We start from the raw sequence: 24856 nt of genomic DNA, 5'->3' as shown, positions 1-24856 counted from the left end.
AGGGATAGGCTCGTCATGGGTGCAAAAGAACCCACAAGAAAAGAAAATAGGACACTATTATAATAAGCTACTTCACTTATCTGATGCTCACTAACTGAACTCTAGTTATAGCTGTAGTGAATACACAAGGACTTTTGAAAGGGACGTAGGGTTAGAGTTTTAACTGTAAACAGCACAGTGTCCAATAGAGAGGACAGGCTATGGAGCTGGGAAAAGGGGTAGGGGAGTTGAGGAATATTTTAGTTTAAGAGGAGTTAATGGAAAGATGCTCAGTGAGTGATAGCTGGTTGTTAATCTGAGATAGAGAAGACGAGAGAGAAAAATATGAGTGCAACCAGTTTACCGGTGATAAGAGCAAAAAGAGCTAATTGATCGAGGTAAGGCCTAGATTTCACTGCCTTAAGGATTCATATGGCTCACCACGGTTTTTACTGAATCACCTCAACCATGGTGGCCATGTTGACGTGTTTCAGCATGATGGCGCCTGGTCCACAACATGCACAAAAATATGTTTATACATGATGCGATATAAAACATGGTTGGTGAGTGAACTCGTTGTGGTGGTTGATGCTGTGCATGCATAATGTGTGGTATTGTTATTTGTTTTAGTGAACTATTTCGAAGCAGTCTTGGAATCCTGAGTTTTCAGGCAGTGCGTCTGGATTGAATTCCATTGGATACCGAGACTGAATGTTCTGGAATCCAAGGATATGGGCTGCAGTGAACCTCAGGTTTCTGGCTAGCTAATAATTCCAGATAGATTGGGTTTCTAGAGATAAGTCTATGGACCTTGCTTGTTTGTTTAGATAGTACATTGTTGGTTGTCTGTCCAAACATGGAGCAAGTCTGTCTTGAAAGAGTTGGAAAGACTTCAGAGCCAAGTGAACAGCTCTTAGTTTCAGCATGTTTATGTGGTATGTTATTTCTTTTGTGGAGCACATTCCCTGTATCTGAAGGTGATCCATGTGGGCACCACTAACTGAAAGGGGGGTGGGGAGCATCAGCCACTATAGTCTGTGATGGGACCCTCTGATGAAAGGCCATTCCAAGGTGTAGATTTTTAGACTGACGCTACCATTTGAGAGACTGCTTAGTTGAGGGAAAGGGCGATAGTCTTCACAGTTGTTCACATATTGGCTCCATTGATCTTCCAGACATTCTTGTAGGGGTCTGATGTGTTTTTTATGACTTTCTATGTTGCTGTTGTATTTATAATTCATCACTTTCGAAAATCTTAAAGCTTGAAATTTAACAAAGAATTATAAAACAAAAATAATGACTTAAAATAAATTAAAAAAATAAAAGAATTTATCTAACAATTTGGTGATTAGTCTTTTCTATGTTGGCTCCTTTCATTATTGTGTAGGTTATCAGTTTAGTTTACATATTGTTATTTGTTTACTTAGCTATAGACCTTTATCAAATTGATTGTTTTTCCCTATGTATAGCCAAGTCAAGTCAAGTTGAGATTTGTATAGCGCACTACTCACCCAGAGGGTCTCAAGGCGTTTGAGAGGGAGGGGCGGGGGGGGAGGGGGGGGGGGGCGTGGTGGCTACTTGTCAAATAGCCAAGTTTTTAGTTGTTTTCTGAAGGAGAGGTGGTTCTGTGTAAGGCGGAGGTGGGTGGGGAGAGAGTTCCAGTTTTTGGCCGCTAAGTAGGATAAAGATCTTCCTCCCATAGAGGCTCTTCAGATGCGTGGAATTGCGGCGAGGGCTTGATTGGACGATCGTAATTGGCGGGTGGGGGTGTAAAAGGTCAGGCGTGTGCTGAGGTATTCGGGTCCTAGGTCGTAGAGGGCTTTGTGTGCGTGGTTGGGAGACGGAATGTTATTCTCTTGTTGACGGGGAGCCAGTGAAGGTCTCAGGTGGCCGGAAATGTGATTGTGGCGGGGTATGTCTAGGATGAGTCGGGCGGAGGAGTTCTGAATGCGTTGGAGTTTTTTCTGTAGTTTGGCTGTAGTTCCGGCGTAGAGGGTGTTTTCATAGTCCAGTCGGCTTGTGACAAGTGCTTGGGTGACCGTCTTTCTTGTTTCGGTGGGGATCCATCGGAAGATCTTTCTGAGCATACGTAAGATGTTAAAGCATGATGATGAGATGGCGTTGACTTGTCTGGTCATCGAGAGGGAGGAGTCTAGAATGAATCCCAGGTTGCGAGCATGGTCCGTTGGTTTGGGCGCGCTGCCCAGGGCCGGTGCCACCATGATTCGTCCCATGCGGAAAGGGATGGTCCTAGGATGAGGACTTCCGTCTTGTCTGATCAGAAAGATGCAAGACCCCATCTGATCAGAAAGATGCAAGACCCCATTGAGCCCAATAGAGCAGACACTTGTCTCGTCGTTGGATGGGAGGCTTTCATTAGAGCTTGATATTTCAGACATATGGTTATTAGTCTTTACCTCCAAAGGATAGACTTTCGCTTTTGTGGTATCGAGAATTGTTCCTAGATAATGAAGAGAACAACAGAGATGGGCAAATTTGTAAATCTACATGAAGTTCTAAGCGATTGAAAGAAGAAGCATTTATTATATAAATGTAGGCATGGTTGTTGATATGTTGAAGCCTTGATAAGCCAGTTGTCTCAATACGGATAGACTAAGATCTTGCCTTTCCGGAAATGCGCTACCACCATAGCCATAAACTTTGAAAAGATTCTCAGGCTGATTGGAGGATAAAAGAAGTACTTAGTTCTGGTTGCTACTGACAACGAATGTTAAGAATTTGCAGTGCTTTCTTGGCCAATACCCCCTCAGAATTGCCTGCACTTCAACAAAAGAAGCCCCAACATGGACAAGAAACTAGTGGGACAGCACGGAGCCCAGCCACCGCATAGGTTCTCTCAGATAGCATCTCCCACCGAAATGAATAGACCAATGATTTCCCCTATAATCCGTTGAATGCTGAACTGTCCTTAGATAATGAAAAGAACATCCCAGTTGGCACCACAGGCCCCGGGAGCACAAACATTAAAGAGGCCTAAAGTCTCTGCCTTCGAAACTAGGCATAGCAGAGCGTGATGAACCTCAAGAGGGCTTGACTGAAAGATATCACCTCAGGTGATCTAGTCGGGGTAAAGTTTGCATACATGTCACAAAACGGAATTATGTAGGACACCATAACAATCTGGAAGAGGGAGGATCACAGGTGCTATTCTGGGTAAACCAAGAACTTTCAGAGACTTAGGAATAGAGCTTTTAAACCTGTGTTCATTAAAATATCGCAACGTACTACTATACTGGGGACAGGCTGGTTCCACCATAAGGTGGGAACCATGCCAGAACACCAAGAGCGCTACCACCTTAATAGTATCATGCATGCAAAATCAAAGGAGCTGCGACAGAACTTGAAATGCGCATAATGATTGGGGTGACTTTTTTTTAAGAAGTACAGAGTGAATGTAAAAACTCCTCAAAACATGTGAAGAATAAAGTTGATTTTTCTTATTTTGAAGTCAATAATCATTTCAGTCAGCTTCCAGACGGCACATCACTTATTTCATGTGAATTCAAAAACTAATAGATTAACAGCCAACCCGGGACATCAGCAGGGCTGAAAACAAGCAAAATACAAAACTTAATAAATACAGATAAACAAAGTGCCATTGTTAAATCAATATATAAAGTCCATTCTCATTCCATTATGTACAGTTCAAAATTTGACATTGCATATTGAATACTGCAAATCCTGCAAATATACCACCCTACCTATTGAACATACTGATCATCCAAGTGTTCATCCCACATCCCAATGTTCACAAAATATATTACAACATTTATTTTGGTACTATAAGTCTGTAGTTCAACATGGAGAATGTGTTTGATATTGCCAAACATAGCCTGTCACCCCATGATCCTGTCCATATTGCACCCAACTATTCAGTTTGAAAACTGTCCATTAAGTATAGAAAAGTCTAACCCCTGCATGAAGCCGTCTAAATCATCCAAAACTGTATGATCTTTATGTCCTAATATATGAAGTTCCGCACAGTCAATCAAGTTCAGGATAGTTCGATACTAAAAAGGGATATTCCAAATCAATATTAAACTCTAGATCTGTATCGGATCAGATAACCATTCTCAATAAATCATCTAATGGCCACCACTAAATGCTTATCGAGCAATGATCAATCCAAAGGTTCCAGTGTCACAATAAAAATATCTTGTTGTCAAATATCACACAAAGATCGCTAAGAAATAGAGGGGGAAGTATATAAGTATAAGTGTGTATCCAAACACCTGCTTGAGTCTATCTGAGATGTCCTAATCTAATTTCTTACCTAGATCTGTGTTAATTCTATCCAGTCAAGCAAACGCCGTTTTCTCCAGCCACTAATTAAAATAGGTACTGCGTGAGCTCCTGTCCAAGTTCTCCTATCTTTTCTGGTGCAACAATCCTCAATATAACAAGTATCCTGTCGAGTATGTTTCCATGTCCATCAATCACTGAAGAAAAAGAAAAGTATATGTCTATCCCATACTTCTAAACATCTCTGAGAAAACTCCTTTCCACGACTTTCCTCCTAATGCCCAAGCAATCTTACCCATTAAAATTCCTCAATTTGATAGATGTTCTTGTGACATTGGACGCTGTTTGGGTGGTATGTTTGGGGGAATAGATGTTAGTTCTAGATAGTTGTTGGTTTTTGCCTCTGCCTTTGTTCTTGTGACCCCTGTAACCCCCTCTCTGGTAACCCTTAGTGTATGTGGATTGGCTAGGGGTTTTGTAGGAAGTGGAGGGGCTTTCAGAGGAGTGGCCTCTTGTGTTGCCTCTATATGATGAGCGATAAAAAGAACGTCTGGGAGTTTGCTGCTGCACGGCTCCCATAGATTTTGCTGTGTCTTGGTCTTTTTTTATTTTCTCTAAAGACACATCGACATTAGGGCCAAATAAAAGACACTTCTTGAATGGTGTCCTTTCCATGTGCCAGAGAGTAAGGCCTAGGTAGGCCCGAAGGCCTTCGTCAACGACCAGACTGGAATCAAAGACTTCCAAGTGGTGAAGAATCGAGTCTATGTGGAGCGCGATCGAAACAATACCGTAGAACTGGGTGAGGATTGCGCATCGAAGGAAATTCGGTTCCAAACCGGAGCGCAGGAAACACATCCGAGCCTGATGGCGGAAAAAAACTATCTGAGGATGGAGCCGATGCCCATGCGCAATGTGGTCCAACGGAGGAGTCACCTATCTCGTGACTTCCAAAGAACTTTTCAGGACAACAACAAACTGCGAACATCCAGGCCCAACACCAGGTGGTGATCTATGCACAGTGTGTAATCTGCAGCTCATATGCCTCGAACAATAACTTCTTGCCAAACTACTCCAGTTTTTTAGATTCCTTATCCGGCGGAGCGGTAATGAATGCTCTTTGGGAAGTGGAGGCCTGAAGACGAGGCTCTCCGGGGTCGGATGATTTGTCAAAAGGCAGGGTACCCCGTGCCGCGCGATGGCCCCTGGCCACGTTTTTATCCACAGGAACCCCTGTGGCTGGCCTAGACCAGGTGCCCATCAAAACATCTGTCAAGGCCTCATTAAACGGAAGCAGAGGTTCCATAGAACTTGCCACCGGCTGAAGCACTTCAGTAAGGAGGTTTGTTTTCAGGGTAACAGTAGGCAGATCAAGGTCAAGAGCCTCATCTCCTCTGCGGAGCACCAGTGTATGTGGCGCTTTCCCCCATGACAGCAGGAGGAGACAGAAACCCAGGTTCAGTGGAGAGGTCAAGGCCACCTGCATCCTCAGATTCCTCTGCCCACTCATGTTCGGAGTTGCACTGCCATGCAAGAGGGTCCTCTGACCCCTCCCAGTCATCCCACTCCTCCACGGCACAGGCGGCAGCGGCGGGTGAGGCACAGGAGAAAACAAATGTTCCAACGGCATCGGGAACGGCGCCGATCCGGCTCCATGTCCCAATTTGGGTACCAAGCCGGAGCAAAATTTGTCCGGAAACTCTGGCAAGGGCCGAGGTGGGACGAACGGAGCCCATACCGGCGTCGGGAACAGGCCGCAGGGGGCGCCAGGACTGGAGCCGCTGGCAGGGGACCCAGTGATGCCGGGGTCAGAGCCACCGGCGGAGGACCTTGCAGCGCCAGAGCCGGAGCCACCGGCAGCGAAGCCCGTGGCAAGCAAGGTCCCTCCATAGGCCCTTGACTGGGTTCGATCCTTCTTGCAGGACCGCTCCCAGGCAGTCCACCTCTCCACCTTTTCTGCTTCTTCTCTCCCCCTCACTTGTGGTGTTCCCCAGGGATCTGCTCTTTCTCCCCTCTTTTTATATCTTTATGCGCAACCACTCATGGCTTCTCTTCGCCATTCCTCTGCCACAATATACAATTATGCCGATGATTTACAACTGATTTTTCCTCTGGACACTACACCTTCCTCTCGCCTCAACTTCCAAACAACCATGTTACTCATCTCGGACTGGATGGCTCACAGCCAGCTCAAGCTGAATCCGTCTAAAACGGAACTTGTCCTGGTGGGCGGTCCGTCCAATCCTTGGGATGACAACTACTGGCCCCCCTCTTTGGGTCTCCCCACCTGCCCGGTCAGCTCTGTGAAAAGCCTAGGAGTGATCATCTCGGAGGATCTCTCCATGAAACCTCAGATCTCAGCGGTAACATCATCCTGCTTTTTCCAGCTACGCAGGATTCGCAAGATCTGTAGATTTCTAACCAGAGAGGCACTCATTCTAGTAATACTGGCTCTGGTCATCTCCAGAGTTGACTTTGCCAACATCCTGTATGTGGGGATTCCTGTCTATCAGCTTCATAAACTTCAGCTGATCCAGAACCAGGCAGCACGCCTGGTGTACCACCAACCCAAACACCAACATGTCTACCCCCTCCTGAGGAGCCTTCATTGGCTCCCAGTGGCTAAACGATGTTCCTTTAAGCTAGGCTGCACCCTATTCAAATCTTTGCATAACCAGGCCCCTGAGTTCATTTCCTCCAAACTTAAGCGTTATTCTCCAACCCGCAACTTACGGTCCTCTGCCAATAATCTTCTTTGCACTCCTTCATTCCGCCGTAAAAAACATGGAAGATTATGCTTTTCTTTCCTAGGCCCCTCCTACTGGAACTCCCTCCCTTCTTCCTTTCGCCATTTTACCTCATATGAGCTGTTCCGCAAAACCCTAAAAACACACCTTTTCAAGGTGGCTTTTGAGTAACTCTCCTGCCCTGGCTAGCTATGTTTGTTATGAGCGCCAAGAAACCGTCTCGGTGTACGTGCGCGGTATAAATTTTTTTAACATAACATAACAGGCCCGAATGCGTGCCAGCGGGAGCCCTAGGCCTGAAAAGGCGGTCCTTGGCGGCAAGAAACTCTTGCACCTGGGCCGGAGTTGCAGACGGACCCGGATAGGGCAGGTAGGCTGAGGGACTCCCAGGCTCCAACGGAGCCACAGGGGAAGGACCCTGGCCCCCTCGTCTGCGTTTGAAGACCGGCGCGGGGACGTCAGAGCAAAAACGCTTCTTTTACTTTTTCTTGTGGCGTCTCTTACCTGATTCTGAGGGCGAAGACTTCGACTCCAAGGAGCGATGATGGCTCCGCGGTCGGTCCCTTGAGTGACCCCTGGACCTCGAACGGCACGAAGAAGACTGCCTGGCCTCCAGCATCATTCGGGACCGCTCTCGCAAAGCCTTCAGAGCCATGGCCAGACCGTCGGAACATGACCGGGAGTCATGGTGGCTCTCCAGACAGTAGAGACAAACGCCGTGGGGGTCGGCCACCGACATCGTATGGTGATAGCCCCCGCGGGATTTAAATCCAGGCATCCCTACGTGGCACCAGAAGTCAAAGACTCAAAGGAATTGGAGACAAAAGTCTGCAAAAAGTGACTAGGGGGGCGTGGCCAAGATGGCGGGCTGTGAGGACGCTCTTGCCGTGAGCTCCCGAGCCCCTGGAAACCCTGAACCGTCTTACGCCGCTGATCTCCCCCGGATCGAGCGGGAAACACGTCCAGTGCTCCCCACGGTGTTGTGGTGCGGTCCGCAACCCCTAATTTCCTTGCTGCAGCGACGGTGCCGCAACGGGGCCGGCCCGCGTCGAGAACAGTCTGAGGAGCCGCCGAGAGGCCGAAGGACCATCGACCGCAGGCCTCCAGAGGTCCGAAGAGGAGGCCTTGAAGCACGGAGAGGACCGGCGGCTTGCGGGTGCTCCGACAGCGAGAACCCGGCGTGGCCTGGACGCAGCTATCCCCTGCGGAGCGAGGCCGAATTAGCAGAGAGCAGAGGGGCGGAACCGGCAGGAAGCAGCTACGCAAACCCGGGGATCAGGTAGGCCGCGAGGCCTGTGCTGTAGGGCCCGGCCCGAGCCCGCCCTGCACCCCTACCGGGTGACTCCGGACTACCAAACGCTCAGTAACACCCCAGCTGCCTGCAGGGCCTGATCCTTCCCCGGTCCCTGCCACTGAACAATCGACTTGGCCGGCCTTGGGGCAAGTTGTACTCGAGCGGGCCCGGACTCCGGATCGTGAGTTGAAGGGAGCCCCCCACCCCTCGCCTTCCCCACGTGGAACTTTGGCTGGCTCGTGAGGACGAAGGATAATTGCAGAGAGCTCCGGGAGAAGTGGCTGTCCACGGTCGCGGCCCGGACGGTGCTGGGCGACGACCGGAGGGGGAGCCGTCCTGTGGCGCCTTCTCTGTGTGGAGAGGGGTCTCGGCCTCGACTCCGGCCGAAGTGGGGCACCACCCGTATAGCCCAGAAGACGAGACTACGCCATGATAACGCTGGTCCTCGAGGACGAGGCAGATTGCCATATTGGACGAGGGCGAATCGCTCACACCGGCCCTGTGGAGCAACCATCGCGCCCAGCTGCTTGTAATCCGGGAAGATCAGGATTTGATGATTGTCGTACATCAGTGGTTGCTTAGCTCGGGCCTGCCACAGGATAGCGTCCGTGTTAGACCCGGCCTCGTGGCATGGTCCTCCCTGACCCGTAGGGACACACCCTGACCCATGCACCACACCCCACCCACGGGTACCCTGGCCTAGCCAACCCTTCCTTCCATGAAACAGACCCGACCCCGGACCTCCCCGTCCGTACCCTCCATCTTCCCGGCCCCATAAGGCCTGCGTGCCCACTTTCCTGCACCTAAGATGGCCGCCCAGCCACAGCGCGACCTAGGCCTAGAGGCGCCACCCCGGCTGGAGGACAGCGCTCCCAGTGAGTGAGAGAAGGAGGAGCAGTTTCTATCACACCTCCAACCTCCTCGTGAGAGATAGGTTTCGATCGCCCCTCCGGCCTCCCTGAGGGCTGGCTCCACACCTGCTGTGTGGCTGGGACTCCTCCCGAACCTGATTTTACAGGATCAAAGGACTACGTGGCAGGAAACCCCAACAAGCGACCCCAAGGTGCTAAGACCCCTGCCGGCGAGGATTACGGACATCAAAGAGGAGTCTACCTATAACAAGGGGTGCTCTGGGACTATCGGGAGATTCGATCCCGGAATGACAAGAGCACTGCTGACGTGGTCGCGGCTCTCCTGGCAGAGAAGGACTTCTGCTCGAACCACCTGAGCCCTGCTGAGTGACTCGCGGCTCCCCTGAAAAACGTAAGACCTCCGACATCTTGCTTGAGCCCTGCTGAGTGACTCGCGGCTCCCCTGAAGATCGTAAGACCTCCGACACCTTGCTTGAGCCCTGCTGAGTGACTCGCGGCTCCCCTGAAGATCGTAAGACCTCCGAACCCTTGCTTGAGCCCTGCTGAGTGGCTCGCGGCTCCTAAAGACTCTTCCGGTCCGGCTGGACCCCAAAGAACGCAACGTATCCCCCGGCTCGAGGATTGAGAGCTGCGCGCTGGATACGCACCCACATTGACTCTGATCCACTAAGACTGTCCCGCTACCCCCTATCCCCATCAAGATTCTTGGAGCCCTTGCTCGACTTGTATGTATCCATCGTGCTGATCATAAAGATCTCACGAGCTTATTAGATAAAGATCCGTTCTTAAGAACCTACAGTGTGGTGTCCCTTTGTTGAGTAGTACTTCTGCAGCACGTACGATCCTAGATACGAGACTCTTCCCCTGAAGAGTCTCCTGCCAGTGCTCGGTTACATTCCTAAGGAGGTGGTTCCCAGGGTGGTCAGGTACACTCCCTGCCGCCCCTGAGGTCACCTTCTAACAGTCCCGGTCATGATCATTCAGGAGTCTTGCAATCACCGCCCGTGGGCGAGATCCCAAAAGGGGCTTATGACCAAGCGCCTTGTGGGCCCGTTCCACAACAAAGCATCGAGACATGGCATCCGGGGGAGCCCGCTTTCCACCCATTTTGTATGGAAGCGCTCCATGTTGCCCTTTTCGCAGTCCTCCGGAAAACTCACAAAGCGCAAGTTGTTCCGCCGGGCCCGCCCCTCCGCGTCCTCAACCCGAAGCGCAGGGCCCTTCTGAATGTTTTCCATGTTCGCCATTTTCTGCTTCAGGGCCGTAACATCGTCCTCCACACGGGATATGCGGGTTTCGGTTATGCGGGCCACGGCATTCCGCAGATCTAGGCGCAATAGCTTAATGTCCGAGCCCACAGCACCAATCTTGGCATCCAGCATGTCTCGTGACTGGGTGATCGCCGCCATGAAATGAAATGATTACGCACTTGTATAGCTCACGACTACCCGTAGGCATCTCGGCGCTTGTACGAATACCGCAGAGGAACCCTTCCTGGCCTTTCCCTGTGAGGAGCCCACTCCTGGGCACCCCGAAGGTGAAGTCAGGCATCCTCAGGGTTGTTGGGGCCGTTGTAGAGATTAAGCAAGCTATTGCCCAGAGGTGCAGAGTGGGACTCCTGATTAGAATAGGCATCGAAGCGAGAATTATCAGGTCCGAGGAAATTGAGCCCGAGACCCTCCGAGGTGAGAATTGAACCCTGGTCCCGGCCAGACTACTGCATCAGGGTCTGCGACTCTAACCATTGAGTCGCACTTCTCTACGCTGCGTTGTCCAGCCCGGTCTCCTGGTGACCCCCGACTGAGCCCGCCGCTGCTCCTGGGTCGGTGAATTTATCAATAGGTCCATGTTTGTTGGTGCCGCCACTGCCCTTGTCCCTCGTCATGGCCACGTGCCACAGGTGCTCCCCCGACCCAAATCAAGCTGGACCAGCCGGCCGCACGGGGGCCCCCACCGCACGCCCAATGCACCTGGCTTCGACCAACTGGATGAGTGGCACCCCGATTCAAAATCAGTTCACCCCCAATGCTGGCTCCTGCGTCTACTCAGGGGTCCGTGTGACTCAGTCTCGGGTGTCCTTCCCCGGGCCCCTCCACACCCCAGCAGACCAGCAGAACGAACACAGTCAGAGGGGAGGGACGGCCACAGCCACTCACCCCCCGCGGCCCGGCCTTGCCGCTGATCCCCACACGAAAGAGGTGGGGGGCTGCTTCCTACGGTCTTGCCGTTCAGGTGGGCTCTCCAGCCACCCCTATCGAGCCTCCACTGCGCCCGGGGGCCCACCGCTCACACAGCACTCACCGGCACCAAAGCCCAGCCGCGGGGCTCCGCTGCAGACCCCAGCCGCGTCGACCGATGGCGTGACACGCAGTAGCCGCCAGGTCCCACCTCTGCTGTCCCAGTGTCGCTCTGCTGCAAATCAGCGTGGGTCCAGGCCACTCCCGCCTGAGCAGCCCTCCGTGTAGCCACCAAGCAAGGGTTCGATGGAAAGGGGGGGGGGGGGGGGGGGGGGGGGGGGGCGGTGTCCAACCCAGAAGATAGACCCAGCCTCAGCAGTGCCCCTCCGCAGATCCACCAGGCGGCTCGTGTGCGCTGCCGATCTGTGGCAGAAGAAAATGCCGAAGGGGGGGTCTCGTCGCAAAGGATCGCCCCACAGTCCGTGCTCCCACTGGCAAATGAACCGACACTTGCTCCGGTCCTCAGGCGGCGCAGGCCGTCGCGCCCGCCCCAGAGGGCCGCCCGTCACAACCACTCACTCCGGGGATCCGGCACTACTCCGACCTCTGCTCACATAGAGGACGTCCTGGCGGGTGTCAAAGGCTGTCCCTCTGGTCCCCCAGGAGCAGGCCAGCAGAGTCTGCAGCGTCCAGCTCCCTCTCCGGGCGCACACACAAATTGGCACCTGGCTCCTCCGCGCCGCACCAGGCCTCTCCTGGTACGGGCCTCGAACTCCGGCTCCCGGGCAGCCCGGACCCCAGATCTTACATCAGATCCCAGCTGGCTGTCAATACGGAGTGGGTGTCACCTCCAGGACCGAGTGGGGATCTAGGGGGTCAGGATATCTTCAGGATAATTGGGGGCTGGACGGAGCTTAGTTGGCACACGTCCGCCATCTCGGCTCGCTTAGCCGCGCCCTGATTCCCAGATTTTTTAGTTCAGTTACTTGCAATGGGAGTCCCACCATCAGTAGTGATTCCCTTGGGCTAGTCGGCCTATCTGTAGATATGTTGATTTATTGGGATTTGTTTTTATTCCAGAGATTTTGCCGAATTTACGTTTTTGTTGATTCTCGAATATCTATTTAAGTATTGTCTGCATACATAGAAACCACATGATTAGTGTCCCATAGGTTAATCCCCCAGACCTCCAATTGTTGTTGTACGGACTCCGCAAGTGGTTACATTGCCACCGCAAAAAGGAGCGGCGACAAAAGGGCATCCTGTCTGGTGCCCTGTTGCAGTGGGAAGGCCCTTGACATTAGTCCCGCCGCATACGCAACTGGGCCTGAGGGGTTGTGTAGAACAATTGAAACCATCTGAGGAATCCCTCCCCCACTCCATTTACCCTCCGTGTCAACCATATATATGACCAATCTACCGAGTCAAAAGCCTGTTCTATATCAAGCAACGCCAGGGCGTGGTCCTCTCTTCCTATAGGAGTGGAGTGCCATACATGTGTTAACCATCTTAAATTATAGACAGGGATGCGCTTGGGTATGATCGGAGGGTATAAGGAATGGCATATGGGGTAAAATTCGATTAGTCAGCACCCCACTCCAGATTTAAAAGCAAAATCGGTCTAAATGAGCTCGGCATCTGTGGATTCCTAGCTGGTTTAGGAATCAATCACCAAGGCCTCCCTCATAGAGGCTGGTAGAGATTGCAGCTGCAGAGCCTCATTACATACTTCTAACAAGCGATTGACTAATGTTGGTTTTAGTCTCTGGATGGTTTCTAATATTTCCTCTATTGTAATCGGGGCATCTAGTCCCTCACTCATCTCCTTCTCTAGCTGGGGGAGACGGAGTTCAGAAACTCTCCTAACACTTCCAGGGGAGGAAAAAAATATTTTGCATAAACCCCAGTCATGTGCTCTGTTAAAACATCTAGGATCGCCATTTGATTATACACCACGGTCCCTTCAGCTGTCTCCATCTGTACTATAGGCAATGCTGGTTTCTCATTTCTTATCAACTTAGCTAGACGAGCCACAGATCTATCCCCCTCCATGTGTAGGCGTGGTCTATATGTGACATAATTAAATTTCTCCGGGCGGTATAAAAACTGCAATAAGTTTTAACGGACGGCGCTCTATTCCCTCTAATTTCTTTTCCTGTACTTTTAAATCTCTCTCAAGTTGTCGGACCCCATACGAGATCTTTATGCAGACCCCTCTAATCACTGCCTTCATTGCCTCCCATTCTGTCGCCCTTGTGGTCGCCGTCCTCCAGTTTTCCACAAAGTACCTAGAGATCTCCTCTGTAATCTTTGTGGAGGGGGTGGGGAATCAGATAGCGCCTCAGCCTGTAACCTCTCTGTAGGTATTGCCAGTCTAGGGCGTCTGATACCAAGTGTGAGCAACTCCGCGGAGTGCTCCAAAAGGTATCTAGGTAAGTAGGTTTTATCCAGTATGTCAGAAGCCAGGTTGCTTGATAGGAAACACTGGTCTAATCGACTAAATATATTAGTCACCAGTGTAGGACAGGAAAGGAAAATGCTACTTACCATTATGCATCTGTTCTTGGCATGTAGGGCTGCTGACATTCATATCTTAGCATAGATCGCCGCCTAGTGTTGGGTCCGCATGTTTGCACCTTGTTGTCTTGGAAGAGTCTTCGAAGTATCACGAGATAGGTGACTCTTCCCCTGAACTACAGTGCGCATGGGCATCTTCTCAATCTTCAGATTGTTTTCGTCATTGTGGCAAAGATGGAGTATAGGAAAGTAAGAGATGACCATGTAAATGTATGTAAAGTATAACTCTGCAGCTGTGACGGGCACCGGGGAGGAGGGTGGGTGATATGAATGTGAGCAGCCCTACATGCCAAGAACAGATGTATACTGGTAAGTAGCATTTTCCGTTCGAGACATGTGGGCTGCTGAATTCATATCTTAGCATAGACTGTATAGCAGTTTCTCCTCTAGCGGTGGTCACCTGTACCAGCTGCAGTGGTTTGAAAAAGAGTTTTAAGGACAGCCTGGCCTACAGCAGCTTGTTGCTTAGCTTGCACATCTACACAGTAGTGTTTAGTGAAAGTGTGTATGGTAGACCATGTAGCCGCCCTACATATGGTCTTCTAGGGGAATATTTCCTAGGAAAGCCATGGATGCCCCCATTTTGCACATTGAGTGGGCTTTTGGGGGAACTGTTAAAGTGAGCATTGCCTTTTGATAGCATATTTGAATGCATTTAACTATCCATCTGGCTATTCCTGTCTTTGAAATGGGATTACCCTTATGTTGTGGAGAAAAGGCAACAAAAAGTTGCTTTGTTTTCCTGAATGATTTAGTTCTGACAACATAATATAGCAGAGCTCTTTTGACATCAAGTGTGTGTAAGGCTCTTTCACCCACCGACTGCGGGTTGTGAAAGAAAACTGGCAATTCTATGGACTGATTAATGTGGAAAGTGGATAGAGGATATCACTTTTGGCATTAATTTAGGGTTAGTACGAAGCACTATCTTATTGAGGTGTATTTGCATGAAGGGTTCCTGAATGGTTAGTGCCTGTAGCTCACTTACTCGCCTGAGGGAGGTAATGGCAATTAAAAATGCCATGTTAAGAATTGTAGTTCACATGAATGGAGTGGTTAGAAAGATGGCCCCATGAGTCTGGTTAGTACTACCTTTAAGTTCCAGACTGGTGAAGGTGGATTTTTTGGAGGGATCATTCTTTTAAGTCCTTCCATAAAAGCTTTGATAGGTGGTATTCTGAACAGGGACACGTGTTGCCTGTTTTGAAGATATGCTGCTATAGCAGCAAGGTGTAGCCTTATGGATGAGTAGGCCAGATTACATCTTTGAAGATGTAGCAAGTAACAGATTATGTTTTGGATGGAGGCATCTAATGGATTGATTTGGTTATTATTACAATAGATTACAAATGTTTTCCATTTAGCTGCGTAGCATGCTCTGGTAGTGGGGCGCCTTGCTTCCTTGATAATGTTCATGCAGTCTGGAAGCAAGTTAAGGTATCTGAACTCTAAGACTTCAGGAGCCAGATCGCTAGGTTCATCGGATTGGGAACTGGGTGCCTGATTTCGCCATGGTTCTGTGTTAGCAATTGTGGCGACAGGCGTAGTCTTTGGTGAGGAACTACTGAGAGTTCTAGGAGAGTCGTGCACCATGGCAGTCTTGCTCATGTGGGAGCAACCGGGATCATTGTGAGTGACTGTTGCCTTATTTTGCGTGCCACTAATGGAATCAGTGGGGTTGGCGGAAAAGTGTACGCAAATCTGCCTGACCAGTTCATCCATATCGCATTGCCTTGTGATTACGGAGGTGGGAACCTGGCGGCAAAGGACTGGCATTTTGAGTTTTCTTTTGTGGCAAACAGATCTATTTCTGGATGTCCCCATTTTTTGAAGAATGGTTGGAGAACTTGAGGGTGAATCTCCCATTCGTGTATTTGTTGGCTGTGTCGGCTTAGTAGATCTGCGATCCGATTGTCTATTCCTGGGAGGTGTTCTGCCAGGAGAAAGATGTTTTTTGGAATTGCCCACCTCCATATGCTCTGTGCTAGGTGAGAGCTGCGGAGTGTGTGTCCCTCCCTGTTTTTGGTTGTAGTACATGGCTGTCATGTTGTCCGTCCGGATTAACACAGCCTTGTTGTACAAGTATTTCTGGAAGGCTTTCATTGCTAGAAATACTACTAGTAACTCTAAGTGGTTTATTAGGTCGAGCAATTTATTGCTCTGAACCTATTACATGTGACCAAACTCTCTTGAACAAGCCCGGATTCCATGCAGTTCATGAGAAATGCGTGTGCACAGAAATCCGCTCCCCCACCAAGCAAGACAAACCAAGAACATCAAAGCGACCGGCCGCTTTGAGTCCATTTGCCAGCAGCCACTTAACGCGCTCCGCAGGTCATAAACAGGACCATCTGCTCGTGAATGCGGGCATGCTTGTTTATCGTGTCCGGGCCGATTTTTAATCCCAATCCAACCCTGCCGGAAGTGAAGGGCGCGTCTCAGTTGCAAATGTACTGCTCTATTTGCTTTATGATCAACTGCACTCCCCAGCTAGCGCTCTTTGCTCGAGTTTTAATTTTCATCTCATGTTTGCCTTTCATAACACATGTAATTCCTACGTGTTTTGCGTTTTTTATACATTTGTTTTCTATGACTGCTTGTGTTTTTGTCCATTTGCTGTTTCTATGTACCTTAATGTTTCTACCCGTGTTTTCTTTTAGATACATGCTTTTGCTTCCTTTGTTTCATCTTTATCTCTGAGCAAGTGTACAAGTCATATAAGGCACTGTAACCAATGTTTTGTTTTTTTCTATTCATTCTTACATTTTATGAGATGTTTGCTTTTTCTGTTTTACGTTTTCCCTCTTGCGATTACATCGAAGAATGAGTTGCACACTAGAGAAATTTCGAGAATGGTTGTTCCACAGAAACCTACGGCTTGCAATTCTACAGATTGTGCATGCATGGCGACAGATGACCTTCCCTGTAATCCCTACCAAATGCACATGGTAGGGGCGCAGCCCCCCCCCCCCCCCTCTCCACCCGCTAATCTCTCGGTCTGGGCCTGTGTGCGGCTGATCTGTCTCTCAGAATGGTATATACGGCCCTCTCACGCCAGACACATCTTTCTCGCAGTCTTTCTGGCTCCTGCTTGGTTTCGACGCCGAGCCCTGCCCTTCATTACCCAGTGACCAACTCCTTCAAACGCTAGCAGCCACCCCATACCTTGCACAACTGAAGCCCTCTTCAGGTAGTCGGGCTCACAGTTTTACAGAAGCTCACACAGGTTTAACTCCCAGGCAGCAGAGCGATATCTCGGGTACAGCAGCACCAGCTCTTATTTTACACAGGCTCAAGTTTCATACAAGAGCACCAACTCTTGTGTCAGGTTGACTATAAGGCTTTCTGACAGCCGAGATATCTCAAGTTATACGAGGTACAAGTAGCAGCATGAAGCAGCGCTATCTCTCACCTTACAGAGCTCGTACAGCTCTGTCCTCAGACAGCAGCATTGTTTTTCAGGTTACAGATCACAGAGGCGTCCTACGTCAGATCTAGATAAATAGAGAAGGGGGTTTACCCAAATAAGTCACTGGGGACCTGGGTGCTAAATGGTATATGAGAAAAGGGTCCCAGTGAACCGTTTAAACATTAATCACATTTATTTACAGTAAAAGTAAGAAAAAGACATTAAGCAAGACACTGTAAATTAATCACAATGAGCAAGGTCTACAATACATGAAATACGGATACATTAACAGTGCCCCAAGAAGAGAAAAGAGAAAGAGGGGATTAGCGTGATGCTGTGAGAAAGGGGGATGAGTGAAAAATGAAAATAATTGTGACAAAAGATTATTTCAAAATCAATAATTGAAAATACATTGGCTTCAGATCCCTGAGCCAAAACATGGAATCACAGATTTCCAAACGTTGATCAAGAATCATGTATTCGGCGGCCCTGGTATTCTATATCCAAAAATAGGGGTGGCGTCAACTGAGGTAAAAGGGAGTAGCTGTCGACGTTTCAACCCCACGCTACGAATGTAGGCGTAGTTAAGACCTTACATCGGGGTCTTGATGAGGACAAGAAACGTGAAACCAGGGTACACTACGAATTCATGGTGGGTGCAATAATTAATTTCACACGATGGTAAAATACTGGAACAACTACTTTTTCTGTCGCAGTCGTCAATTTCTTGAAATAGGTACTGTAAGTGCGTCTATTCATATGGCAAGTATGGAGCAATCAATCGCAACTGTCGGCAAAACCGAGACCTAGTCAAGACGGGTTGCCGCGTCGTACTCAATCGTATTCCAATATGGGCAATTTCCTGGTAGACATATTCTTTCACAATCGAAATCCGTTCTCAATCATGGGAATCCACACTCTGCAGAGAATAGACGCACTTACAGTCTACCTATTTCAAGAAATTGACTGCGACAGAAAAAGAAGTTATTCCAGTATTTTACCATCGTGTGAAATTAATTTTTGCACCCACCATGAATTCGTAGTGTACCCTGGTTTCACGTTTCTTGTCCTGGTGAAGACCCCGGTGTAAGGTCTTAACTACGCCTACATTCGTAGCGTGGGGTCGAAACGTCGACGGCTACTCCCTTTTACCTCAGTTGACGCCGCCCCTATTTTTCAATATAGAATACCAGCGTCAAATACATCATTCTTGATGAACGTTTGGAAATCTGATTCCATGTTTTGGCTCAGGGATCTGAAGCCAATGTATTTTCAATTATTGATTTTGAAATAATCTTTTGTCACAATTATTTTCATTTTTCACTCATCCCCCTTTCTCACAGCATCACACTAATCCCCTCTTTCTCTTTTTCTCTTCTTGGGGCACTGTTAATGTATCCGTATTTCATATATTGTAGACCTTGCTCATTGTGATTAATTTACAGTGTGTCTTGCTTAATGTCCTTTTCTTACTTTTACTGTAAATAAATGTGATTAATGTTTAAACGGTTCACTGGGACCGTTTTCTCATATACCCTACGGCAGATCTAGCTCGCAGGTTAGCATTGCCTTTTAGCCACAGGCCATAGAGATATCCTGCAGCTCACATGGAATTACCAGGCTTAGTCCTCAAACAGTAGAGCTATAACTCAGAAAATGCATTCCTCTGTATCCCCTAGCAACCAAAGCTGTTCCTGAAGGTACACAGGTTCAGGCCCTATAAAGAAGAACTATTCTTCAGGTAAGGCAGGCTTCAAATAGCAGGGCTGTCCTTCCAGTCACAATCATCTCTTGCCTCCAACAGCAGCGTTATCTCTCGACTCAATCAGAAAGTACTGGCTCGTAACATATACAGCAGTGTATACATCAGGTGACATTGGTGCTACAGGCTCGAAGCTTATTGGCATTACATGTATATAGTGTATTGAACAAGCAACAGAACCATCTCATCCAGCAGATCTTAGTGGTTCAGGCTTCAGGTTGGCGGCCTATCCAACAGTTTACTCCGATCAGAGGTACTATCCCTCAGGTTACCTACATTTTTCAGATATGCGACCAAATAGCAGAGCTTTTAGTATTACTGTCACACACACAACCACACAACCACACACACACACAACCACACACACACAACCACACACACACAACCACACACAGCCACAGCCATAGCCACACACACACACAACCACACACACAACCACACACACCACAACACATACACACAGCCACACATACACACAGCCACACACACACACAACCACACACAAAACCACTCACACACAACCACACACACAACCACAAACAACCTCACACAACCCCAAACAACCACACACATACACACAACCACACACACACACAACCATACACATATACACAACCAATCAATCAATCAATCAGGGAATTTGTAAAGCGCGCTACTCACCCGTTAGGGTCTCAAGGCGCTGGGGGGGGGGGGGGGGGGGGCGAGATCCACTACTGCTCGAAGAGCCAGGTCTTGACCTGTTTCCTGAAGGAGAGATGGTCCTGGGTCAGTCGTAGGTGGGTGGGGAGGGAGTTCCATGTCTTGGCAGCCAGGTGAAGATGGAGAAGATGCCCATGCGCACTGTAGTCCAGGGGAGGAGTCACCTATCTCGTGAAGACTCTTCCAAGACATCAAGGTGCAAACATGCGGACCCAACAATAGGCGGCGATCTATGCTAAGATATGAATTCAGCAGCCCACATGCCTCGAGCAGATCTTTTAGCTGGGTTCCTCTCCCTCCATATATCCCATAACTCCATTACTGTTAAAGTATCTCTAAGTGTCTCCGTCAGCTTCGGTTTAGTGTTTTGTCTGGGGGGTTCCCTGTCCAAGGTTCCATCTAGTAAGCAGTGGACGTCTTCCATCATAATCACTCCTGCTCCCAAATATGGTGTTGCCGCAGTTCCACGGCAGGGAAGAAGTCCAGCCGTCAGAGTTTGGAGCATATATATGGAGGAGGCATGCCTCAAGTCCATCTATCTCGGCATGCAGAATCCCATATCTTCCCTCAGGGCCATTTACATGATGGAGGAGCTGGAATGGAACTCCCGGGGCTATCCAGATAAGGGCCCCCGAGCAAACCTGGAATAGGACGTGGCATAAATCTGCCCCCTCCATCTGCGTTATCTGCATGGTAATGTAGCTCCCCAGATGTGAGTTTCCTGCAGACATGCTATTGACATTATATATTTCTTTAGATAGGCAAATACTTGTCTTCTTTATTCAAACATTGCTATTCCCCATACATTCCAGGTGAGTAATTTCATCACGGGGGAAACCATGCTAACCATCGGATAGGAAATTCTTCCTGCTCCAATCTGTCTCCCCGTGACTTAAATAAATGCTGTAATGCTGGGTCAAATTTCCAGTACGGAGTCCCCTACCACCCCCAACCCCATTTAAACTCCAACCCACAACAAAACCCTACTCTCCAACCCATGGAGTGAAGTAGTGTGGCTCACTGGTTAGAGGCGGCAGACCCGAGAGCAGAGGACGGCCCGGGACCAGGGTTCGATTCCCGGCGCGGCAGGATTCTGGACCAGGGTCAGCGGACTCGATAATTCTCTCGCCTCGGTGCCCACTCTGATCAGCGATCACACTCGGCAACTCTGGGCATTAGCTTGCCTCATCTTCACTAACGGCCCCACCAGACCGCCGGGGATGCCTGGTCTCACCCTGGAGATACCTATTAAGGGACCATCTCTCAGGGAAGCCAGGAAGGGTTTCGCAGCGGTCGAAGCGCCTTGGGACCCTACGGGTAAGTAGTGCGCTATATAAATGCCTATACATACATACATACATGGACAGTGGTACGGGTCCCATTTTCCTGTGGTAGAGATCTGGAATCTGCTTCCCCCACCCAAATCAATCCCTCCCTCCCGTTTTCCTTTGTAACAATAATCATCCACAGAGCTATCAAGCAGAACAATGGATTAGCTACGTTTTGACATTTTGGTTTGTAGCAGTGATGCTCTAAGCAACAGTTGCTTTGCCAGTGGTCAAGCCATGGCCGGGGTGAGAGGTCAGAGCCTCCAGCATCCTCTGCCAGTCTCAACCCTCTGTAGGGGGTGGGATCAACCCACCAGCCACAGGGAATGTGTACTGTGAATGCTGTCCTGAGTCGTCTCTCCGAGCATGAAGTGTTCTATTACAAGGCAGTAGTATGTCCTGTGTGGCCGTATCGGACTCAGATGAAGGATCAGCAAGTTGTAATGTCCCATCTGGGTACACTTGGATTCAGCCCGAGTAGCACGCCCCTTTCCGTGGTTTTGTTGGGGTTGATATGTCTCATTCCCTTCTCTGTTCCGTAGACTTCACCGACCCCCCCCCCCACATCCCCAAGAGTTCTCTTGTTCAGTGTTTTTCCCGCCCTCAGAATCTAGCCATTCAGAGACCTCTAATGCTGAAAAGCAGAATAGAGTCTTGCTGTTGTCTTCAATCTGTAGTTCGGCCGGGAATTAAAGGCTGGATTTCATCCCGGCTTCCTGAAACCTCCTCTTGACTGCCATCTAGGTTCTCCACTGGTCTTGTACTCTTTGCGTGTAGTCTGGATAAATCGCGATGCAGTGGCACTCATAGTGGCGCTTTTCTATTGTGAGTGGCCTGTAGGATTACATCCCTATCTCTGCATTTAAAGAAGCGAGCTGTAATGGTTTGTGGTGGAGCCCCCTGGTCGAGGAGAGAGGACCAACGCTCTGTGTGCCCTTTCAATGTTAAAAAACTTTGATAGTCTCTTGGGGACATCAAAGTAATACAGTCCTCCAGGAACAGTTTCGTTAAAGGGTCTTCAAATCTCAGGTTATTTCTTCTGGACCACCCCTCTTGGTCTTCTGCCCGCTCATCAAGTGTGGTCTCCCGCAAGGATCGGACCTCCGTCTGGAGCACTCCAAAGTCGTGTTCATTCGTGGTGACCCTGTCCGCAACTTTGCGTAGGTCACATCTCAACAAATTGAAATCGATGACCGGCACATCTATACTATTCACCATGCAGCTCCTGGTTCATTGGATCGCCAGCATGATATCTACCACCCTGAAACAACCTAAAAGAATTCCACCAGCTTTATGGTACACTCCTGAGCTTAAAACTCTGCGTCAAGAGTGTAAAAAAACCGAACGCTCCTGGAGGCGCGACAAAACAGCAACTAACAAGAACCTCTACTCTATTTCTCTCCTGACTTATAAAACTGCTATTCACAAAACCAAAAGCATGTTTTTTCAGGAGAGAATAGAGAAAGCAGGCTGCTCCAGTAAGGAAATATATGCCATCCTTAAAGAGCTGTCTAAACCCCAAGGACAAGGAACAGGACCCATTGTCGATCCTAAAGCCGATCTGGAGAAATGCCAGAAACTGGCCAATTTCTTCCACGATAAAATCAGACTAATTCTGGATTCTATCCCCCCCTCCAGTCCTGAGGAAAATATCACCTGCCCACACACCACCACCTGCCTGTCCACGTGGGGTCAGGTCACGGTAGACGAGGTGAGAAATGTGTTTAACTCTATGAAGAGCGGCTCCCCTAGCGACCCTGCTCCTCTCCGTATCCTTAAAGAGGTAGCCCCCACTATCATCCCTTCCCTTACCCACTTAATTAATATCTCACTCCAACAAGGCGCTGTACCCTCAAGCTGGAAGAAGGCGGTGGTAAAAGCCCTGCTGAAGAAACCTACGCTGGACCCCGAGAATCTGGCTAACTACCGACCCATCTCCCTACTGCCTGGAGTGAGCAAGGTAGCAGAAAAATTGGTCAATAGGAGACTTTCTCAGTTCCTAGAGGCCAATAATAAATTAAAAAGCTCCCAGACAGGTTTTCGACCTGGACAGGGCACGGATATCGCCCTTCTGGCTGCTGTAGAGGAGGCAAGAGCACTATTGGATGGGGGAGGATCAGTGGCAGTGATCCTCCTCGACCTCAGTGCAGCGTTCGATACAGTTGACCACCAACTTCTTATCGAAAGACTGGCTAGGGTGGGAGTGAAAGGTACAGCCCTATCCTGGCTTTCATCCTTCTTGGCCCAACGGTCCTATCAAATCTGGGAAAAGAACGCCCGCTCCTCCGAAATGCCCCTCCAATGTGGTGTGCCTCAGGGCTCCTCCCTGAGCCCCACTTTATTTAATATCTATATGTCCACATTGGAGGAGGTTATCATCCCTTTCGGAGTGAGCGTCGTCAGCTACGCCGACGACACTCAACTAGTGGTGTCTCTGTCCCATCCCAAGCAACAGAAAGCTGATCTGTTCAACTGCCTTACGCAGGTCCATCACTGGATGAACAGATCAGCCCTAAAACTCAACGGGACAAAAACCGAGGTCCTTATACTAGGCCCGGAAGGAGCCTCACTTCCCCTGGACAGCTGGCCAGCCTGTTTGGGTCCGCCCCCTGATCCAAAAAAAGAGGTGAAAAGTTTGGGTGTGTGGATCGATTCCGATCTCTCCTTCACCTCACAAGCCAAGAAGGTTGCAGGGACCTGCTTCGGCCTCTTAAAATCTCTGAGGAAAGTCCTGCCCCTTCTCCACCCTAAATCCCAAAAACTTTTAGTCCAAGGTCTCATAATATCGAGACTGGACTATAGCAATGTGATTTATCTGGGTGCCCCCGAAGCGACCCTTACTAAACTACAGATAATTCAGAACGCGGCCGCCCGGATCATCACCAACACCCCGGCCAGATCATCTGCCAAGCCCGCTCTTAAACTCCTCCATTGGCTCCCCATAAGGGAGAGAGTCAAATTCAAAGCCCTATGTCTCGTTCACAAAACGCTGCAGAATCAAGGCCCTCCTGTTCTCAGTAACATTGTCACTCCCTATAGGAACTCTAGGTCCCTCCGCTCCAATGCAGAAAACTTCACCAACATCCCTAGATTCAGGAAAACCCGAACAGGAGGAAGACGTTTCTCGGTACAAGCCTCCCGCCTTTGGAACTCACTTCCCCGTAACCTACGTCTTGAACCCCAATACCTGCGCTTCAGGAAACTGTTAAAAACTCATCTTTTTCCCTAAAACTGTACACCCCCTCCCCTCTTTTCTGCTTCTGTTCCCCCCTTTCTTCCCTCGTCCTTCTTACTCTCTTGCTCCGTTGACTTGGTGAATTCATGGTTCTTCAGCGCTGGGATACCTCCGGGTGACTATCGCGCTTTATAAAAATAAATAATAATAATAATGATATCCGCCAAAGAAGGTTCTGGTGTCGCCTGCTTTGTATCCTCCCCACCTTGTTCTCCTGCATTCACTGCCTGGCAGTCTGGTTCCTGGAGGCAGGGTTGCACATAATTCGATATTTTGTTTGCTTGCACTCGATTACCTTTATATTTTACCATGATAATGTGAGGCTTACATGTGTTTCTGTGTTTGACGGTTCCACACTGGGTTGGGATCTTCCTTCATATCAGCGTGCCAAGCAACCACTGTGTTCCACTTGGGAATTCCCTATCCCACAAGACTGTTGCATTATCTCTCTAGGTCTCTACTTTTCTGATATTGACCCAGTATATTTTTCCGTCAGCCACCATTTCTCTTGGGG

The 24856-nt window shown here is 49.3% G+C and overlaps 1 protein-coding gene across 2 annotated transcripts in view; it reads right to left on the bottom strand.

Annotated features, from left to right (window-relative positions):
- The window catches only part of ZNF292 (zinc finger protein 292), a 635852-nt gene that overhangs the window by 353485 nt on the left and 257511 nt on the right, over nt 1–24856 (bottom strand). The window lies entirely within an intron of this gene.

Source organism: Lissotriton vulgaris, chromosome 6, assembly GCF_964263255.1.
Source record: "Lissotriton vulgaris chromosome 6, aLisVul1.2, whole genome shotgun sequence".
Taxonomy (NCBI): domain Eukaryota; kingdom Metazoa; phylum Chordata; class Amphibia; order Caudata; family Salamandridae; genus Lissotriton; species Lissotriton vulgaris.
Note: the sequence above shows the minus strand (reverse complement) of the source record. Positions and strands in the feature narration are given on the sequence as shown.